Here is a 22,520-nt window from a genome sequence, read left to right as displayed (position 1 = left end):
TATGGTATGTATTCTAATCTGCACAGAAATTCACTGGTATTATGAAAACCAGACATCAGTAACAGATGTACAGACCAAACAGATAGTGTGACATTCAGTTTTCATTTCGTGGTCTTGGGAAAATTACTCATGTGTAAAGATTAACACATAAAGACTACAAAACCATACAAAAATAAGCCTGACTAGCAGAAATGTTGCCACAACCTGCATACTAGTTCCCACCTGAGTTTGGGGGCTTATCTGATACCTTTAGCCTATGACATTAACTGATGGCACAAATAAGGTCTGGGTTTCCTCTTGGGTGTATTGACATAATGCCAGTCTGACTCCACTAGCATCACCAAACCACACCTGAGAAACCAAGGAGTCAGCTCCATAAATCAGAGATTGTATATGATGATGACAGATAATATTGGACAATCATCTCTGGCCTCATTCATATATTAATAAATCAACAAAGATATATGGCACAGACTGCACTACCACTAAATCTCTGTCCTTTTAATAACATGTTTATTGAGTTTCAGGCTGGCAAAGCTATGGGTTACTCCAGAAAAGCATTTTTAAGTGTATCAAAAGCACAGTGGGAAAGAACATCCCCTTCCATGTAACAGCAGCTCACTGAACTGCAAATGCTTACAAAGCCAGGAAAAAGCAACTTCTTCCACGCAGAGGTAAGAAATCAAGTTTTCATCTATATTAGGGACCTGGCACACTGCAGTCTTTTATCTTTTAGTGGTTTACATGTTTATACATAATGAGGCAGCTTGCCAGCAGCTCTGGCCAAAACCAGCAGCAGCGGCTGAGTGGGCAGGTTTTTGGTGGAGAAGCACACGGAACAGGTACGTAGGTTTGTCAACATCCAGTCGTAAATCCAAAGGCACTGCCTGCAGTGCTGACCACCACTATAAACACAGCAAAACTGAATGGTGTGTGAGTGCTACTAGAAACAGAGAGCAGCAGTGGACAGGGAAGCTCTCCTAATGCATTCCCAAAGCTGAGGAATCTCATTTGCGTTCACATCTTGGCCCACATCCACCACTCCAGCAATGCAAAGGAAAATCAATTGACTAAGCTCCCAGAATTACTTTAAAGATTCAAATAATGTCAAATCAGTTTCCTACGTCTATAGTGACTATCAGGAAATGCAGAATTAAGAATCCCCGGTAAACTCAACTTCGGCAGAGTTCAAGAAGTGTTTGGACAATGCTCTCAGGCACATGCTGGGATTCTTGGGGGGGTCCTGTGCAGGGCCAGGAGTTGGGCTCAATGATCTTGATGGATCCCTTCCAATTCAGCATATTCTATGGTTCTATGATTCTGTTTCCTTGATCATATGTGTTTAGTAGGGTTTCGTTATCCCATCCTTTGTAACAAACGTGGATAGAGCCTTCCTAAATCTTCGTTCACAAAGCCTAGCCATGATTATCCCATCCTACTTCTTTGTATAGATGTCCTCTAAAGGTGAACTCAGTCTTTTTCACACTGTGGTCTGGGTACTGTGCACTACTCAAAATCTGTCAGAAGGCAGTTGATGGGACAGGACACTAAAACTCAGGATCAGATGCATCCTTCCATACATGCAAGCAAGAAAATCGGTTCATTAAAGGAAGCCAAGTACAGAGATAATCAAAGCTGAACCTAAGGCTTTCTCTTTGTAAATGAAAACCACTGTGGGTGCACTACAAGATCCCTTAATTTTACCTGGTTATGTAGCCTTTGGACCAGATAAATGAGCACTGGGCTAAGGGATCTCCAGGGTCCCTTCCAGACCTACACGTCTGCAGCCACACAACACAGCATGTACTGGATTCACTTCATCTGCCCCTCAACATGGACAGTAGAGATGTTTACACTCACTGGGCTGCCTGAGCTATCAGTGGGAAACAGGCCTGGCAAGGACAGCAAGTCTTGCTTGGGCTTCTGAAAATAAACTGCTAAGCGAGGGGGTGAATACAAACTGCTAAGAGGGGTTAAACCAAATTAGTGTTTATCCAGCATTTCTTCAGATTCGGTTATATATAGGACAGTGATTCTGCTTTCCTTGTACAGAAAAACTCCCACTAACATTAGTGGGTACTTTTTTTCCTTAAAAAGATATACAAAATACAGCCCTTACACTACAGGGAAAAATATGCAATTTCAGTATAAATCAAGAGTGTGTGGTTCAGCTCCAAGTGCCTTGTGAGAAGAACAGAACTAAAATTCACCTCAGGGCGTCCAAAGATAACAAATGCAATTTTGAGAGGAAGTGTGAGGATCTTTAGTTACAGCAAAATGTGTGTTGTGCGTTCGTGTTGCGCGAGGTTTTGTTCTTCGCTGAGCAACATGACCTATTTCCCAGCATCATGTGATTTTTGTATTGGAAGACTCTTCTGTAAAGAAGTAGAATTAATTTTCCAGTGGAAGAGGGACAAAACTGATTTTCCTCAATTCTGCCCAATAAAACAGCATAACGTTGCATTCCTTTTTATTTATTTATTTAAACTTCATCACCCTTTTGAGAGGTACAGATCTGTAAAGCACACGCTTTACATGCTTATCTGTTCCTGGCAATATGTGGTTTCATTAAGTGTTCATTCAAAAAAATGTACAAGGCATCAGGAAAATCCAAAATAAACTACATTTGGATTTAATATGATTTAAAGTCCATTTCCCACCACACTGGCAGTTAAGCACTTAGACATCTAAAGTGCACAAAAGGAATTTAGGCTGCTTTCCATACCTCCCAACTCACAGTAGTGCCTAAGTTTTCTGCTTAAATTTCACTTAGTTGCCTGGAGTTTTTCCAAGTATGCACATGGAGATGAAAATCTAGGGATGTCACCTCTGGCTAAAATCATCTGGTATTCCTAAAACAGGAATTCCTGTGTCCCAGTCTCATAAGCAACTCTGTCTTTTGGACTTTTTCAGTTCATTCCTAATTGAGCCAACACTAACTCTGAGAGGAGAGAGAAAAAATAACAAGCATATATATAATGGAGGCATCTGGAAGTGAACTGTTTATACAAACTCAACAGCTTTTGAAAAGCTGGGCCCTTGAAGTGTACACAGGCACTCCAAATCAGCAGTCCCTTCTGAAATGCCTGCTATATATGTATTTTTAGCTTGCAGCTTCTTTGTTTCTAGTCATTTCTTCTACCATACTGGAAGTGTTTGTAATTATGGTGATAGGGACTTTTTTTTTAATGCTTGTGCAACTCAAAAACGACCAAATGAAAGGCGGCTACACTTTCCCAAAGGGGAAAAAAAAAAAAAAAGTTTCACGCATTAAGAAATTTCGGCTCTAACGGCAATTAATTTTCAGACAACTGGTGTTCGTGGTACAGGTTTCTGCTCACTTGTCATTATCAACAGCACAACACTACTGAGAACACAGCAAAGCAGAGAACAGCGCAGTGATGATCATGAGGCAACGCCGAACATTTGGTGAGCTAAGCGGATATCCAGTTCGGTTGGATTTAAAGCATTAACCACTTCGGGAGATGAATTCTGGCTTTCTGCGTCTTTTGTATCGCGTGCACACTAATGCATTGTGTCAGCATGTGGTTTTCTGTTAAGACCTCAGATTAATTAGAGCTTAAATTTAGGACAGGATGTGTCAGCACTAGAAAAATAACAGTGCTGTTGCTATGTCGTGCTTTCACATACGTGACCAAGGCTGTGTATCTGCACTTGCCAGAGCACCCCTGAATTTTCAAGGGCAGGTGAGACCTGGGCAGTGTCAGCTTCAGGTCTCCTTGACCTTCCAGCAGCTCGTGTAGGACCTGCTGTCCCAACATGCGAATTGTTGCCTGGATTCTGCTCACTCCAGAAGTTAATTGGGGCTTCGTTGTGGTTGACAGGAAACAAAGAGGAGCTGCCTTTGCGTTGGGGTGTTGAACATGAATGACTTAGACACAGCTAACTATTGAAAACTAATGTGGAAACATTCTCCAGTGATTTCTAACAGACAGTTTGAGAAAACAGAATGAGATTTGGGGAAGGAGGGACTATAGCAGATGAGATGGGTACAAAGTGGGTGCATTTCAAACACTAAGAGAGTCTCTTCAGGTGGAGAGAAAAATCTGCTTCTCCAAATTATATTCACATATTCAGAGTAATTGACAAGTGGAGATCAATGCAAGAGACTTTCCTTTCCAGCAGAACCTACAGTTGTGATGCTCTGAAATAGATTTCAACTGCTTTGATGTGTTAAGTGGATTTTGCTCAATAGAAGAGGTTAGTAGTGCTTTATTTGAAATCTTGCTTCATGAATATGGCAAACATTGCTTCTGTGGAAGAGCTAATTTTAAGCCTGGGGATGATAATGGATAAATATCAGGAGAGTTGTTCTCAGTTTTACCCTAGAGGTAATGACCAGCACTTCACAGAGCTCTCCTAAGTCCTGAGAAAGAGAAGATGCCATTTGCCAGAAGATGTCAGAACACAGCTGAGCAGGAGAGTGGAAATTAATTTCTTGGCAAACTTTATAGTGCTACCTTTGGGATTTTTTTCATGCTGTTCCTGTATATTCACAATTTTTATTTCTAAAGTTAAAATGTTCTTCCTTTTCTTTCTCTTTTTGGTCTTTAACTTTCTCATGCTAAAATACCTTGTGAATGCACCATCCTTCCAGATTTTAGTTTTGGTCATTTGACTTATATGCACAACACTCTCACTGAACTCTACAAGCACTGCAAAGTAGGGCTGCCAGTATAAAATAATATAGGGAATTTATATTTTGCGGAAACAAGTCAGGCAAGCTTAACTTTCCTTCTGTTAGTGATACAATCTGAATATTCTTCTGACTGAAGAAAAGATGTCATGCTCTATTTCTGCAACCAAACTTCCATAAGCTACTTCTATTAGATCGTTCCCTTGAATAAGGTATTTCTTATTTGGAAGAGGACTTGTGAGGCACACTAAAGTGCACACAGATGAAAAATGGAAGCTGTACTCTATGTGTATCTTTGTGCAAATCCAGAAGGTGCAGAAAGAAATGAGCTGCAAACACCTGTGTGCTGCCCATGTGGAAAATGAAGACAAACAGAAGGCTCAGCACCAGGACTCTCAGAGGAAGGCTAAATTGCCTTTTCCTGTCTCCATTCTGAGCTATGTGAGGGACTGAAATCACCTGTGATGTTCTCCAGGAAGCCATGGAGGCTGCTGGAATTTATGGCAGCCCATTACAGAGCTACACCAGCACAGGAGACAGGCCAAAGATTTTGTGGTTGGCCAATCCGGCATGGGCTGAGCAGCATTAGAGGCTGATCAGAACTGCCAACAAGAGGCTGTGCTGGAGGAGAGAGGAGGAAGAAAAAGCAATATATGCACCCAACCTAAGGGCAGAATCTCTGCTTTGTACTAGAACCCAGCTACAACTGGAAAACAGTAGTGAGTTCTGCGATGGCAGTAAAAGCACAGCAATAAAGGGATTTATTGGCACTTCAAGTAAACAAAGAACATAAATATTTACATATTACTCGTGTGTACTTTTCTGAAGTAGGTTATGATGTTCTGAATGTCACATATCACAGGCAAAAGAGGGGGACATGTGGAACCTAAACAACAGGTAAATGCACTTTTTTAGTAGGTCTCCCATAGCTGCTGAGGGTAGTATTTGCTTTATTGTGAAGATTCAAAGACCACTATGACCACTGTCTTTCCATTGTACTGCCTAATGTTAGTCTTCCCAAAATCTGTATTCTAGAACCAAATAAAAGGAACTGTCTTTCAGGAGTAATGAATATGTGATCTTAAACAAAAAGCTTTACGAGCTGCAAGCATTCACCATCTTGGAAAGTATACCTAATTATTTAGTGGCATCAGTAAGGTGTTTGAAGGATAACGCTAGACACTAATATTTAAAAATGTTGTTACAATTTTACTTTTTTTTTTTTTTTTTTTAATAAAATGTTGTGGCTTCCACGCTTTGGCACTTCCTCACGCCGATCCAAGAAAGCAGAGGAAGACCTCCCTATTCCAACTCATTATCGCCCATAAAAGCCTCACCATGTTGAATTTCTCTGGCCGGGACAGACGCAGCTGCTGCAGTCCTGTCACCTCGTAAAGCGAACGAATAAGACTCCAAACAAAACCGCTATCTCTCAAGAATTATTCTGAAAAGCGGACCAAACTGGTACTCCGCTGCTTCCCCTCCATCCAGCCCCGGGACCGTGCCATTTATCAGCACCGTTCCGTGGCCGTTTCCTGCTTTACAGAGAGTTTCCGCTATCGATCCCCCGCGGCTCCATCTCCGCCTTTCTCCCGCACAGATCCCCCCATTCCTGTGTACGGGAGCTTCTCTCACCCCTCCCGGCCGGCCGCTCCCTCCCAGCCCCGCAGGGCCGGGCCCGGGGGCACCTTCCTCCCCTCCCCGCCGCGGGATGCGGAGCCGGGCGGGAGGGAGGGAGGGACACGGTCCGCGCTCTCCGAGGAGCTCGGTGAGCGGCCCCGAGGGGTCGGGGGACACTCCAGTCCCACAGCCACCCCCGGGGAGCCCCGGCCGGGGGGTGCTCGGCCGCGGCGATGGGCGCTGCCCGCGGTGCGGGGCGCGGAGGGCGAGCGAGCGGCTCCTCCGCATCGCGTCCCGCTGCGGCGCGGGCAGCGCGGAGCCCCGGCCGGGCTGTGCGGGGCGGAGCCGCGCCGGGGCGGGAGGAGCAGCGGCGGCCCCGCAGCCGCCCCCGCTATCTGACCCGACCTTCCCCCTCCTCCCCTCCTCCTCCTCCTCCTCCTCCGCCCCCCGGCTCTCCTGCCCCCAGCGGCCCGGGAGGAACTGAACCATCGCCGCACAGGAAGTAGCGGCTGCGGGGAGCAGCAGCAGCGGCGGCGACAGCTGGGGCTGCCGCACTCAATGAGCGGCGCTCCCGCAGCCGCCCGCCCCGCTCGCCCCTTCCCCGCCTCCCGAGGGCAGCCAGCCCGCCGCCGCCGGGGGCTGGAGGCTGAAGCGGGCACAGGCAGCTCCGGCTCTCCCCGAGGAGGAGGAGGAGGAGGAGGCGGCGGCGGGGACTGCAGGTTGGTGCCGCTCCGCCGGGATGCGGGAGAGGGGAGGCGGGCGGCGGACCCGGGGCGGCCGGGGCAGCATCCCCCGCTCGGCGCTCCTGCACCTTGGGGGGCTCGGCCGGGAGCCCCTCTCGGAAAGGCCCCATCGCGCCGCCCCCGCTGCGGCGGCTCGGGAGGAGCCTTGCCGGGCCCAGCCCGGCTCGGTCCGGCGGTGCCGGTGCCGCCGGCGGGCGCTGCGCTTTGTGCGCCGGCGGGCGGTACCCGGGGCAGGGAGGGAGGGTGGGGGGACCGGGGGACGGCGGCGGTGCGGGGAAGGGCACAATGGTCCCGGCTGGAAACGCGTCCTGCCCATCCGGGGTGAGATGGACGCCGTCCCGGGAGGCGCAGGCTGGCGGCTCGCTGCTGGGAGGGAGGGCGGCTGGGCTCTCCGCCGAGCGCCAGGGGAGGGTGGGAGGAAGGAAGGAAGGAAGGATGGATGGATGGATGGATCGGCGAAAAGTGGGAGAGTGGTTTAAAACAAAAAGAAAGAAAGAAGGAAAGCCCGTTTCAGGAGAGCCGGGCTGTACCTGGGTGCACGGCTTGCGAGTGCAAAATGGAGAAGAGCAAACCCTATTGATCTGAGAACGGCAACCAAATGGGATGCTGTTATGCCTGGGTTCTGTTCAGAGGATGCTGATGGATTTATTAAGGTGCTAACCTAATGTGTAGGCATCTAAATCAATAAGCATGCTGATTATCCCCTTATAGCCTTTAGTGCACTGTATTCTAAGGGAATTTCTTGTTGAGACTGAGTGTTACCTGTTTGATGCCGCACTTGTCTATTCTTCCCCTCCAGTATTTTTTCCTCTTTGAATCTTCATATTTCCTCATTGATTAGGCAGAGAGCAGATATGACAGAGTTTCCAGTAATCTTGCTGCTCATTCTTCGAAGCAATAATAATCTCATTAGCTCATCATTTTATCTCACTCATTAATTTCAAGTCCAAAATAAACTCCATGGCCTTTCCCCTCTCCCACTCTAAGGGAAATAGGCTGGAGTCCAAAATGGCATGTTTGCCATCAGTGAATTGCTGATATGTACAAGCATGTTTGGGAGCAGAGTGGAAAGCTCTCCACTTGTCTTGGCGCTGTTGCTTTTGTGGTGACGCTCTTCACTTGAGACTCTGCTTGAACTACAGGTCGTTTGGATGATGTTCAGTGTAATCACAGATAGGTATATCTGTTTTGTTCTTTTTCCAAGTTTGTTTCTACAACCAGTAGAACTTGTACAGTTTCCATTCATTTTCTTGCAACATTGTATGAGATGATGTGGTTAAATGGAGTTGTAGTTGTGACCTGCAGTGAACTTGCTTTGCAGCAGCTAGCACTGGGCTGTTACAGAGCTCCTTGTGCTGTGAACATGTCTGAACCTTGGATTTTAATCATAAGTGTTCTGGTCTTTCCTGTAACTTTCACAGAAACCGTGGCTTTTGGTTCCCTTCTGTGTACTCTAGTCTTCTTCCCTTTCACATCTATTGTTACCGAACCTTCACAATTAAAATTAAGTGCATTACTGTCAGTACCTTTTTTGGCCTTTTTTAAGGGCCGTCTTATGTACTCTTAAGAGAGTCTCATTTTCTCTTTCTCTCTTAATTCCCACCTTCACCTCTCCACCCTTATGCACACACTTAGTTGGAGAAAGCAGGACAGAGAACAGTTGGTCTCCAAATATAGCTTGAATTCAACAAGCACAGGGAAAACACCTGACCAGATTGTCCCTGCTGAGCATGATTAAAATGGCAGGACCACTTATCAAAACTTTGTAGTGCATTTTCACAGTGCATTGCAGATAGCTCTGTCGAAAGTGTGCAAGTTGTACCTGGAAAGAGCTGAAATCAGAATGGGTTTTAGTCGAGGTGATGCTGGACAGAAGTAAGAATGTTATTTCCTTTTCCCTGTGTGGTTTCTTTTGTCTCTTGAAGAGGTGTATTAACAAACAGAACAAAATTCCACTTACAAATACAGGGAACTCTACTAGCACAGAGTATATGTTCTTTTCTCAGCCAGAGCTAAAGCTTTCTGCTCTGTGATAATCTTCTTACAAAATGAAATTGTTGCATAGTCCTGTGCTAGCTTCGGTGTTCTGTTGTTTTGTTTTTTTTTTTTTCCTTTCTGCCTCTGTTAGCAGAAAGATGCATTGTTTTCAAATCCTAAATGGTGTTTTGTTTACTTACAAAACTATTACGGAATAATTGGATTTGAGGCTCACATTTTGTGGGGAACCGGTGTGAATAAAGTATTGCTGTTAACTGTAATGAGTTCACCTACACAAAATTTACAGTAGCCATAAATTATGATAAGTTGCTTCTGCACTCTATGCAAATACAATAAAAAACCAAGAAAGGTTGCATTCAGTCTTGCTTCTCTGGCTCATGAGACCATAATTCTGGAGGGAATGGCCAAGGTACTGATGAAGAAACATAGTTATCATCTGCAGTGGCTAAAAATGGCCATTTTTTTCAGTGGTTTTTTTTTTTTTAATGTTCATACTGAGTGTTGGTGCATGTATAGTCTCATTACAGTCAGTGCCTGAACAAAGACCAGGTGACTAGGCAATTGGTACCTTGAGTATCAGGAGATGAAGAACAAAAGAAATGACAAAAAACAAAGGGAACTCAAAATTTCCTTGTGTCTCAGACTGTTTCACTACCTTCTGGTGCTGAGCCACCAGTAATAAGTATTTTCTGTCTTCACTTGCATTTCAGGATAGCACGAGGGAGATCTTGCTTGTGGGTAGCTCTTAATAAGAGCTAGAATTAATAAGTAATTGCTAGTATCTTTTTTAGTAAAACTAAAAGGAAGGGAATAGAGAGATATGTGACACTTTTATCCAAATTTCTTGTTTACTTCTGGTATTAACCAACTTTAAATAACATTAAATAATAATCCCAAGGCTTCTGTTGTGTGTTTGATGAACATACTCTTAAATGTGTTACATGAAAACCAGTTTGCCATCTGATGCATGATCATGGTCAGGATTCCGGGTGTGAGGCAGCACCTGAGTTGGGGATTGATTATCACTAGGACACAGGCACCTGTAGGTAAAATTAGGATAATTTAGGAAGTGTTTTGTTTGGTGGTGCACCAAGCCAATAATCTGTTTCCTGTATTGGTTAATTAATTGCAGCGATCCAAATTTCAAATGGTTAAAAGGGAAGTGAACCCTCGCTTATATATATATATATTTTTATGCTTCTAAAATCAGTATATACTTATGATTTACCGAAAATTTTCTTTGCCTTTGAGTCTGGACACATTTAGGAGTATGCAGAACGTGACAGTGATGAGCAGCTGAGCACTTAGAGGTGTTACACACAAGTTATAGCAAAGATGAAAGAAATGCTGGTCTTTTTTGTAAAGATCAATCTATGAGTGCTACCTTTGGATCCTTCACAGCGTCTCCTCCTTCTGCTGGGTCTGTGTCTTTAGCTGTCTAACCAGCACAACTGTGCAGTTTAGTAGATGAAATATTTGTCTTGGGAAGCAGGAACCTTAAGTTCTTGTCCTTGTCCAAACAGGTATTCAATGTTGTAAAAAGGGACTGAGAGCCACAGGGGCTCCTTTTTTCTGACTGTAAACCCGTGCAAAACCCAGACAGTTTTGGGACAGTTTTTTGGACCAGCTGTGCCAGGTTAGCCTGCTGCATAACTGAGGAAGTGCTAGGTGGAGATTATGATGTCTTCCAGGGAAAAGGCAAGGAAAGCTGTACTAAAATGATGTACAGCTCAGACTACATGAGGATGCTTCCCACCAGACTGACAGGCAAAGGAGACGATAAGACTCACCTTTCTGTTTCATGCCTGTGTTTTGTGAGGGGTCCAGTGTTGTCTTGGCACCCTCACCTTCCTGGAGTTGTTGATCTCTGAGACACCTCCCCAGTCTCATTGCTATTCCAAGGCATATCACTTGTAGGGAGAGCAGGCCCTTAATTTTGGAATGCTGCCTCCCCTAGGAATTGGGAACTTGGGACCTAGGCTCTGTGAAACTTGCTACTTGCAATGCTGCATTTTTTGTGCACCCATAGGTTCCGGTTCCTTGGCAGAGAACTAGGATGAAATAAAGAAGACAAAAAACTTTGTTTCCTCTTGGATGAGGAATGAACGCTGGTGTGCTGACTAGTCTTAATACTGCAATTTATCTTGCAGTAGTATCAATGACGTGGCGTTTGCTTTCCAAACAAAAGATGTGGTTTATGTCCCAAAGAGTTTAAAGATCATTTGAAGTTTTGTGTAGTGGAAATGGTATTTTTTTTCAGCCAAATCGACTTTGCTCTGGGTACAACCTCTTTGCCTAATTGTGATTACTGCTGGAGTTTGAGACTGCTGAGGAAAAAAAGAAAATGCTTATACTTGAGGCAGATGCTGATCTCCCTGTGCTTTATGAGAATGAAAGGGTATAAAGATTCCTTATACATTTGGAGTGAAATGGTAGAAGTTTTCCATACAGATGAGGTGGATTTGAGTGCATGGCGGAGCACTTAAAATCCAATGCCTGTGTATTCATGAAAAAAAAAAAAAGCCTATTAAAAACCTTTACAATGTTTCTGCATCAATGTTAAGACTTCTTTAATGGTCAGGCATAAGCTGTAAATTAAAAGAGGTTTCAGTCAAATTTTTAGTTCCTTTTTCTCCCCTCTTGTTGTTCTTGTGTGTTGGCAATACTTAGGTAATTACAGTGTGCATGCTAGAAGCCCTGACAGCCTAAACTGAGTTCTTTGTAAAAAATGCGATGTTTCCCTTAATTAAGAGAGACTAGAAACAGCACCTGAATCTATTAATTAAATAGTCAAAGTTGATAGCTATTTAGGATATATTAACAAGCAAAACAAAATACATTTTTGACTAAAGTGTTGCCCACAGTAAATGAACTACTGTAAGGTTTTCGGGGTTTTTTGTGGAGAAAAATAATCTGTTGGTGCTGCAACTGTCACACATGCACAGTCATGCAAAATTCATGTGAGATTGTTCCCGATTCTATGGTTCTCAGAACAATAGCCTCTATTTCTTCTTCAAAGCTCTTCAGAGCTGTTAAATAATCCTTGTGACAACCCTATGAAGTGAGTATTGTAGTAATTTTGTATGGATGGCAAAACAATTAATCGGCATTGTCTCCAGCTGTACTAGGACAGTGGGTTTTGCAGCGTGCCTGGGGCCTGGCCTGCTCCTGAAAACATGTGGTTGTGTGAGCAAGGGTTAGGGTGAGTGCGTCTTGCTGCCTCTTCTGGCTGTAACTGTGCTGATGAAAATGTTTTGCAGATGAAGTGGTCATCAGCATCAGGCTGGAACTTACGTGTCCCGATAAAGGATGGATTTAGCTTGTTCTAAATTATTCAGATCATGTTACTGGCCTCACTTCTTGGAGGAGAGATGGGTGGAGCTGTTGGCCTTGCTGGTGTCTGTAATGTCCTTTTGTATGTGAAAGTTGCATTACTCAGACTGACTTCAGAGCTCAAGTTTGCTCATTAATGGGATGAGGTCCTGGTCGGACGCTTCCCACTGGAGTCATGCCAGGCTGGGCTTGCTTAGGATGATGAGTTGCCTCAAGGTTGACCTCCTAACTCCCTTTTATCTGAAAAGGCTGCAGAACCAGCTGTTACATGAACACCAGCAGTATCTGCCAGCTGAAGGAGGTTTGGATAACCAGGATGTAAGTTCCTGTTTGGGTCTGACCAGTGTTGCAGCTTTTCTGCGCAGCTTGGCTTTGGCTGCTGAGAGATGTGTGTCTCCTCTTCTCCTCCACCAGCTCTGCCTGCTGCCCTTCCAGGAGTTATAAAAGCCACAGCAGATGGCTTGGGGAGGCAGTGTCTGTAATTACTGCTGCAAGATTTGCCTAAGCTTGACTCTGCGCAAAGAACGCTTTATTTTTTTTCCCCTGAAGATTCAAAGTTGTCGGTACTTCAAATGCAGATTTGGTCTTTTCAGGGGAACACGACAGTGGAAGCTGGTTCAAAAGCCTGTTTTTCCTCTTGACATAATGCATATCATGCTTTAGTGTTATCAGTTTTCAGTCTTCCCTGGCTAGGGGTTCCTGGTACTGCTATAGGCTAGACTGCCTATGGACCCAAATTTTGATAACAGCTGATGTACTGTTAAATAACACAACTACAATCAGTGTGTTTGATAAAAGTGGTTTTTTAAACCCACTAACCTGGCTGGAAACCTTCCAGCAGGTTTTGGTGTGAACTTTTTTCTCCCATCTGAGCAGAGATAGGAGGTTTGACTGTAGGTTTGACACATCTTTAATGCCTAATGCAAGTGCTCATCTCCCAGCTGAAGTTGTGACTGATTGACCCAACATTATGCTGCAAATCATGTACTTCTCTGTGGGACCCCTTGTTCCAAGTACCTTTCTGAAGTCTTGGTCTCCCTAACAGCCTCTCTGAGCTGAATTTCTCCTCTCACATCTCTGGTGCTTATGGCCCTTGGGTTATTAACTGTATAGCCAGCCAAGTTTGAATTGTAAGAGGGCTGAAAGCAAAGGGAAAGAAAACTTTTAATTTCCTGAAGTCAGTGAAGAGACTGTGGCCCAAACCACCCACTGAGCAATGTTGTTTTTCCTTCTGGTGGCCACAGCAGACGTGACATCTCTGGTTCCTCAGACTGTTTCCTGGGGTTACTCACAGTACAGAGGGCAGGACCCCTCTCTTCCTAGGGAGCATGAGGCTCTCACCTGTATTTCTTTCAAGGTGTGGTTTTTTTTTATTTTTAATTTACTTTGCCTATAAAGTACATTTAGCTAAAAGTATAAGTAGCAATGGGAATTTGATCCAGATTCCAGATCCTTATTCATCTCCATTTCCAGTGAAATGTTATCTCTCGAGTCATGGGATCGAGGTGGCTTTTGGAATTTTGATTTTTTTTTTATCTTGTCTTTTGCTTTTGCTTTCCTGGCCAGCCCATGGCAGGGGGAGAGTGTTATGCCTTTTAGCAGTCTCTGCTCATAATTAACTTTTCTGAAACTCGTAAATGGTTTTCACGTTGAATTTGCTTCCGGTATCGCTCTTACCCGTGGAGAGGACAACTATTTGAAAACAGACGTATTTCATACTGTGGCAAGGATGTTTGTGTGCTTTCTTTAAAAACTGAGATGGCTTAATCTGAAATAGGATGTACTTTGAGTAATTCAGTTTGCTTTGTTGTCTCAAGTCAAGTTGTTTCTGACGATGGAAGCTGAACTGTCTGGCTTAACTCTCCGGTCGTGTTTTTCTCCAGTGTCCTTCTGTGATGGTACAAGACCTATCACTGCCAAACACTGCTGGATTCCTTTCAGGCTTTTCTGTCCAAATACTCATCAGGAAACACTCAGTGAACCTTCTCCTGCCCACTCTGGAAGGACAGAGTTTGCCTTCATTGCCCAACGACCTTATAGCAGCGAGTCTTAAGCTGAACTTAAGAAGGCAGAAGCACTTCTGCCTTGAAGTTCCTTGGATGCAGATCCCCAGATACTGGGACATTAGGCAGCAGCAGGGTCACAGTGCACTTACCCTGGTCCTCTGCTCTTCCCTGACCATCATTTGCTGTCTGCTGCCAGGGACATGTCATGACATGGGACTTTGGCTCTGGCCTGGTGCAGATGTGCTTGTTTGCTGCCTGGGTCCTGCTGAGCCCTAAGAAGGGCATTCAGCCTTGCATTTGAAATGAAAACCTTGGTTAAAAATGGCATTGCTTCAGCTTGCTTGTTGCAGCTGTAGCCGTGGCTGCGAATTGAGGACCGTCACTTAATTTATGGTAAAAGTTTTTGGAGCATGTAGTCTTAGAATGAAGATATGTCCATTAAATATGTATATATCCTTATGCTGTTAGATATATATTGCTGACAAGCTCTTGTGGCTGCAGCTGTGCCTATACCAAAGCCCTCTAGATGGTTCTTCTCTTTTTTTTTTTTTTAAAAAAAAACTTTGAAGCTTTTGCCAGCAACTTACCAATAAAGAAATAAGCTTCACTGAAAAGTTTCATTTTAGTCTGTGTACTATATTTTTTCTGGCATGCTCCAGTACACTGTGAAGTGATGTATTGGCTTTTCAGAAGCAATATCATACGGGGAAACAAGAGCTGACCAAAGTAGTGGTGATGAGTCCTGAAGCATTCACAGCATCATCTTGGTTACATTTCACAGTAAAAAACAGATAGAGAGTGTTCATCATTGAAATAACAGGACCTTCTGTATGCAACCCACTATGAGCCTTATTCAGGTAGAGAGCCTGTACTTTTCTCTGCAACAAAAGAAAGTGGTATTATCCTTTTATTTTGTTGTTTTGCTTTGTTTTTTTTTTTTCTGGCATTGTTTTTATTTCATCAATTTTTTTTCATGTCCTAAACCTTAAACGTTTTCTACTAGTGCAGTGATCTCAAGGTTTTGTCAAGCACCCATATGGTAGGTCTGGTCTGAAGGCTGAACCTTCGGTTTTCCTGCAAGGCGTTGTGGGTGGAGAGGCTGTGCTTTACGTCCATCTGCACTAATTCTTCTGACACCGATTCCAAAGCTGTCTTGGCGGATCCCAGAGGAAGCTGTGAACTACTGTGGAGGGTTATCTGTGGATAACTTGGCTGGCTGGGCCTGAGGAAGGAGGAGGATGTGTTTCTGTACAAGGGAAGCTGGCAGAAGCTTTACCGCGCTTGGTGGCACGTATGAAATCAGCACTGGTTGCTCCTCACACCACTCACTGCTGCCATGAAGGAAGGCACACCCTTTGGGGACATGATTGCTTTTGTGATGTCAGAGTGAAGGCAATGAAGGAACATCCAAAAAGAACGTGGTTTTCAGGTTGGTTTAACAAGCATTTCCGTAGTTGGTTTATTTTAATAAGACTTTGCCTAGATGGCTTTTTTAATTGAATATTTAAGTGAGTTGAAAGGAGGCATTTTCCTGTCTCTCTTTAATTTGTGCTGATACGTGGTTTAGCATAATTATTTTTTAATGTCCTTTTTAAAAGTGTGGTGCCCTCATCCTCTTGACCTTTCTCCTTCAAGAAAGAGTGGATTTAATTTGTTTGGTGAGAAATGCCTGTTATATCGTTGCCCTGTGATAGGGAGGTATGTGGGAGAGGTGGGCTTGGTGAAAAAATTGCTGGCTTTTAAGGTGGTGGGTTCAGGCCAAAAAGCATTAAGAGTGGTCTGAAGCATGCTTTGGTGTTTGGAAGCTCCCTTTCTGAACCTCATGAATTTAGTTCTGAATATGAACCTTGCAGCATTACACAGATGCTTTGGTTTTACTGGGTGACCTAAAACAACCAACTTAGAGCTTTCCTTTCCCCTCCCCTGCCCTCCTTCTCCCACAGGCCCGTTCTTTTCTTCTTGGTCAGCATTAACTTTCCTGAGATCTGGGGCCCTAAAGAGGAAATGGAGCCGTGTTCTTCCATGTTTAGGTTTCTGCCTGATCCAGCAAAGGGAGTAGTGGAATAGCAGAGTAGTCCTGGGTAGGAGCATTTTGTCAGAGATCAGAGAAAACTGGCTGCTTAACTTCCCATCTAGTTGGCTCTTTGCTCTTCCCCAGTTCAGCAGGAGTATCAACACTGAAAAAAAGGTTGGCACCATCATTTCTAGTGGGGTTGCAGTTTAGTCTGGAGTGGAGGAGTCTGTCTGCTGATACTCTTGATCCTCCTCTTTGAAGAAAACCAACCACAGCTGCCTCAATTTTTGGTCATACCATTGCCTACATTCATTTGTGCCTCTGTATTTGCTCTGGAGTCTTTTATTTAATGCTGTTCATTAACACAGAGAGTGGCAAAACGTCTAAGGGGAAAGAAAGCTCTAGAGTTGCTTGTATTTCTGTTTTGATAATAACAAAAAATATAGTGCTTCCACTTAGCAGTTTGAAACCTGAATGTGAGTCAGTCTTAGGTGATTGAAAAAAAAAAACAAAAAACAAAACAATCCAAGAACCCCAAACCCTTCCCTTCTCTCTGATCCCAAAAGAAAAAAATCAAGCACCCTAGATGGGGACACACACCCCCCCCCTCTGCAAGATGGTTTTCCTTGGCATGAGCTGGACTGTGGTGTGCACCTGGAAGTATTGCTTTTTAAGAAACACCTTTTCCTGTGGACAAAGTTGTAAGAAAAATTGAGTGAAAAAAATTCAGAGATGTCTAGGAAACATTACCAAAAGGAAGATTTAAAGAATCAATATAGTTCTACGTAGAGAACACGTGGAAGCCTGCTGCAAGAGGAGAAAGGAGTGAACTGCTGTCTGTGCCTGCTGTAGAGAAGACAAGTTAGGGATTTAGGATGCAGAATGGAGAGCCGGAAAACTTTGGAAAACGCTTTCTGCTGCCAAATGGGAGTTGTAAAATCCATGTTGCTGGAAGGAACTCAAAAAAGAAAAGATTCTGGTAGATGCCCGGGAAGAGTTGGGGTTTGGGGCTTCTGCACTGGGGACTGGGGTGCAGGATCCCTGGTGGGAAATGTACCTTTATGAGATGTGGACAAGGGGCAGGGGCGATCCAAAACCTGTAAGTTTTGGTCTTCCCTGCTCATCCCTTATGTTGCTGTGCAAAAAAAAAAAAAAAAAAAAAGATATGAGGGAGTGGGGGACAAGAAATTAGTGGTCATGATGAAGAGGAGAAGTAAAAGGTGATGGAGAAACTTTACTGACAAAGGTTGGGGGCAGCTGGGTTAGGTGGCATTTTGAAATCTCCTTTGGCTGCAGACACTCAGTTTTATTTTGGTAGAGACTTATGCTCTGAGCCTGCTCCACTCTAGGAGCCTCATATGCTGTGAATTCCAGCACAAGGCAACACTGATCATTGTGTGTGTCAGACCGAGTGACCCTGGGAAGGATATTGGTATTTTTGCTTTTCTGACGAGAAGTCCTCTCAATTAGTGGCTGCTTCATAACTTCCTCTTGGAGTGTGTGAAACAATTCACTCACAATTCATGTGTGTTCCATGTAGAAGGTAGAGCAAAACCTTGGAGATGTTGCTTCAAAACTGGTGCCTGAACTCAGCTACCGGAATGACCATGGTGCTGGTTGCCTTTGGTTTGCTGTTTTTTCAACCATTTGGCTCTCAGTGAGTTTCTGTGGCACAAAATTAATTCCTGATGACCAGCCAAAGTACCTTAGAGTCCCTCTGGCCAGAAGCTGTAATTACCAGGAATGCATGGAGGGCACTAAACAAAAGCTGAAAGGCCGGGTAAACCTCATTCAGCAGTGGCCAGTATGTGCCCACAGAATTTAAATGCAAGTGCTGGTTCTCTCTACAACACAGTCTTGCTTGCCTTTTTGGTATTGCAGCCATTGCACGAACCTGGTGGGTGCTGAAATAGTTCTGCAGAATGATTAGCAGTGAATTAAAATCTGAGTCAAGTTCCTGGCTGTCTGTACTGACAAATGCTTTGCTAGCAAGTATTTGAGACAAAGTACCAGAAAATTTATGGACTGTGATGGTCTGTCACTCTGTGTGAACAGAAAAGAAATACCATCCAGCTTCCTGAAATGATTTCTTTTATGCGTGGTATGCCTAAAATTATTTGGCAGGACATATGGTCTTCGTGTGTTGGTAAAACACAGGCAGTCCACGCAAGGAAATGTGGAGCATCTTGTTCCTTGAGTTCTCTCCCCCAGCAATGGCCAGTGTGTAACCTCAGCAGTGCTAAGCTGTCGTCAGCTGTGTCTGAAAAACTCATCCAAAGTGTGTGTATCTCTCATGTAAATGAGACACAACTTGCCTCCTTATGGCCACAAGGAAGTTCAGTCTTCCCGTCACTGAGTATGGAGCCTGTGCCTAGGTAGGAGAAACAGAACTAAGATAAATTGAGCCTCTGGTGAATGACTCAAAAGCTGTTGGGGGAATTTGTAATGTGCTAGGTTTTAAAATGCCAGATGCTCTTATGAGAGAGGAGCCCTGCTATGTTTCTTCCTTAATTCCAGAACAACGTTAAGATGAGGTTCTGTCCACTGGAAGCATTTTGGATGTCATCGTTAGGTAAATGGACCCTCTGTCTTGAAAGATTCCGTCTCTTGCAGATAATATAGTATTTGGAGGTCACAGACCTGATGGAATTACGTGTGAGAGGGTATGAGCAGCAGAAAGCCAGTTACCTGCTCTGATGTTTGCCTCGGGTAGCCAGTGAGTCCTCATTAGCCATGTGCTTCTAAACCTGCAAATAACTTTTACACAACTTAAAACCCCCACTGCACTGATACAGGTCCTCTCTGCTGAGGTGTCTGTCTCACAGCAGTTGTGTTCAACAAGTTCCAGCAGTGTCAAGCACCTACAGCTTAGTTACAAAGTAGGGATTTTTTTCCTCCACTGAGGTTTTTATGCTTGAGACCTTAACTTGCATGTCATCTCTAGAAGAGGGTGGATCTTCTCAGACAGGTGAATTCATGCATCTCCAACTTATCTTGATCTTTTGGTATAATTTTATCTTGTTCACCTCCTCCTCTTCCTCCTCCTCCTCTTCTTCCTTGTTTCATCCCACTTATTGTGGGTTTTGTCAGGGCACTTTTTTAAGGATTTAGAATCAGTTGCCAAATTACAGTAATGAGCAGGTAAGTTTAACGCTGCGCTGCACGACAGATGAAGTAGTAATGTTTAATCTTTGTGTTTTTCGTTTCTGTGCTTCCAGTGGACTTAGACCAGGTTTTCTTTTTGTATCTCTAACCATTTTTCTTTTATACTGGATGTATATGGGGGAAAGAGCGGAAAGAGGAGGAGCATGAAGGGAATGAAAATGGCTTTTACCTATTCCTGGGTTTTTTGGGATTTATGTTATGTTGCTGTGGAGTGGGAGCTGCTGTTGTCTCCTGAGCACATTGTGTAGGCAACCAGCAGACCTGAATGTCACAGGTCCACATTTGGGCAGATGCTGCCTTTATTTAATCTATAAACCAGGGGGTTTGGGGGGTGGTCTGGGTCGAAAGAGAGGAGTGGGTGGGTGGGAGTGTTGAGGGCCTGTGGAGATTGATCTGTTCAAGCTGTCACTTTTTGGGACTCCCTGTTGCCTTGTCTTGTTCCAGATCCCTGCAGCGCATCTCTCCTGGCCTCACTTACTGCTTGTTGGGATCTGCCACATCTTGAATTTGCTGTTTGTCAAATTTTTTTTATATTCTCCACCAGGAACTCGTGGAGTTGTTTCTGCTGCTTCTTCCCCCCCTTTACTCCACTGAGGCACTTTGTGCTGCCATGTCAGAGGGCAAGAGGCTCTCATAGGCATTTAAGAGCTGCTGCCCATTTTTTTAAGATGCATTATCTCTTCCTTTTCTCGAGAGTCCTACTTTTCTGCCTCGGGTCTGGATGCAGTCATAATTTATGTAGAAATCTTGTGTTAAAACTTGTTCAGATGTTAACTTAGCAGAGACAGCTTTGCAGTTCTTGTGCTGGAAGTGATAGTTTCTGCGAGAGGAGGGAGCTGTGCAAACTCGCTAAAGATTCTGGTTATATTGGCCAGTTCTTGACTGCAGCCTTTTTAGCTGTTTGTTGAGAGGTTATTTCGGGAAGAAGAATGTAATCGGGTCAAAAATCAAATTTCAGTCGAGGCTGATTCATTTTGTATGGGCATGTTTTAGTTGCTGGGCACTGCTCACAATAGAATTTGGAAGAATTGAAGTGTTCAAACTAATTTTTACCAGTGATCTTTCCCCATTGGTAAAAATTGGCTTTTCTGACATGGTTTCATTTCAGATTCCTGAACACTAATTTCTGTTTTGTATTAAATGTACTTTTGACTAACAGAAAAGCATTGGGGAAAGTATTAAAGCCCAAAGGGAAACAAAACCATTTCCTTTTGGCTTAATGTTTTTTTTTTTCTGTAGATCAGCCATGGACGTGTTTTGTTTTGACCTATTTTATTCCCAGTATGAACTCAAAATTTGAAGTCCTGCCACTGAGCAGAGTAAACTTAAAAAACACTCTAGTAAATTAAGGCAGAGTACTTGGAGTCTAAACCATGCTTATGTCACTTTTGTTCACCATATCATGGTGGTTCCCATTAATAATCACAGTGGCCTTGGAGAAGAGGATGGCTCTGTGCAGGCAGACACTTTCCAAAAGTGTCAGGTGTTCATACCAGGTAGTTAATGTGTATAGTTAATGTCTTTGATATCTAAAAACTTGGGGGGGTTGAGTTCATAATGTATGCTTTTCCATACTGGAACCTGATTTTTTTTTGTTGTTGTTGTTTTTGTTTTTATAAAAAGAGAAACTGCCACGATGTCTCACAAAGCAATAGAGGGAAATAGCATTATAAATCCCTTGATGTGTTGTGAAAGCCCTAGACCTTTCCTGTTGCTGTCTTCTATTTGCCTTCTGTGCAGCTCAGGTTTGTTATTATGTGCTCTTCCTCTTATGGTCACTATTCTCAAAAGTTTCTTCAGTTATTTATCAAACTGCAAAGTATTCAAAATATTTACATTGAGACAGCAGCTTTTTTTTTTCTGCACGTGTGGCCATCCACCAAATGAACTGGCTGGAAGGGGATGGGGTGGAGGGGCCAGGCTGGTTCTAAAATTGGTTGTAATCTTCTCTGCTTTAATTAAATGCTGTAGAGGCTAGTGGGGCAATGTAATGAACATGTAGTGTCCCTTTAGGCACTCCAGAGTGTTTCTCCTGGCCTGGAGCCACCACTCTCAAAGGGTATAAGTTTCCCAATGGTCTGGTGTGGCGTCTGCCAGTCCCGTGTGGATGTTGTGGATGTATCTTGGAAACATCCAAAAATGGCTCTTGGCACCTATGTTTAGAAACCCAGATCTCTTCCATAAGTGTTGGTGAGAATTTCAAGGAGCAGATTTTCTCTGCCCATTAAACTGGAAGCATTCATAAGGGATAGACTTTTCCTCAAACCTCAGTCATCTTTTCATCTCCCTGACTCAGTGTCTGTGTGTGTGTTTAAAGCCAAAACCTTCAAGTGCCAATATGCAAATACACCCTTAGCTCAGTGTATGAATTCAGTCTGAGATTACTTGACTCTCATGAAGATGTAATTTCATGGCTGTAAGACTCTAAAATCACCCTGAAATTAAGGTCTCAGAGTAATCTATAATAAAGGAACACCGCAAAAATGCGGGTGCATAGGAGTGTGAATACTCTGCCTTAAAAGACAGATACCCGTGAAAATGCACATGCTGTAAACCTTAGTAATTTTGTTGTTGTTGGGATCAAGTTTATTATGCATTAAATAGTTTATAGGCAGCTGAGTAGTGCAGTGTCTGGTTGCTTGGTTTCTCCCCTATTCCTGGCCCATGGTGTCATACCCATTTTAGTGAAATACCATATCTCTGCTGTGATCAAGGCAGAAGGAGTAAGGTAGTGATTGGTATAATGAGATTTATTTTTTTTTTCTCCTAGCTTCCCACTGTCCTTTAGCACAGTACTTCCATAAATACATTGTAACACCATGTGATAGCTCTGTAGTAACTCTGATGTTCTAAAGAAACAAAAGAAAACATCTCCGGAGATTACCAGCTTTCGAAAAATATTTGTCACGTGAAGAGCAAAGTTGTTCCCTAGCAAAAACTCCTTGCACCTCTATGCTTTCCAATCTTCTGTTATTCACTAAAAC

At 43.7% G+C, this 22,520-nt stretch overlaps 1 protein-coding gene across 3 annotated transcripts in view; it reads left to right on the top strand.

Moving 5' to 3' along the window:
• The first annotated feature begins 6,757 nt into the window (after positions 1-6,757).
• AGPAT3 (1-acylglycerol-3-phosphate O-acyltransferase 3) overlaps positions 6,758-22,520 on the top strand; it is an 84,774-nt gene continuing 69,011 nt past the window's right edge. For all 3 annotated transcript variants that reach the window (XM_064646961.1, XM_064646960.1, XM_064646957.1), the window contains exon 1: positions 6,758-6,996. The gene's annotated coding sequence lies outside the window, so the exon portion shown is untranslated. The remainder of the gene's footprint in view (positions 6,997-22,520) is intronic.

Source organism: Pseudopipra pipra, chromosome 2 (genome assembly GCF_036250125.1).
Source record: "Pseudopipra pipra isolate bDixPip1 chromosome 2, bDixPip1.hap1, whole genome shotgun sequence".
Lineage (NCBI taxonomy): Eukaryota > Metazoa > Chordata > Aves > Passeriformes > Pipridae > Pseudopipra > Pseudopipra pipra.
This window is presented reverse-complemented; position numbering and strand designations above follow the sequence as displayed.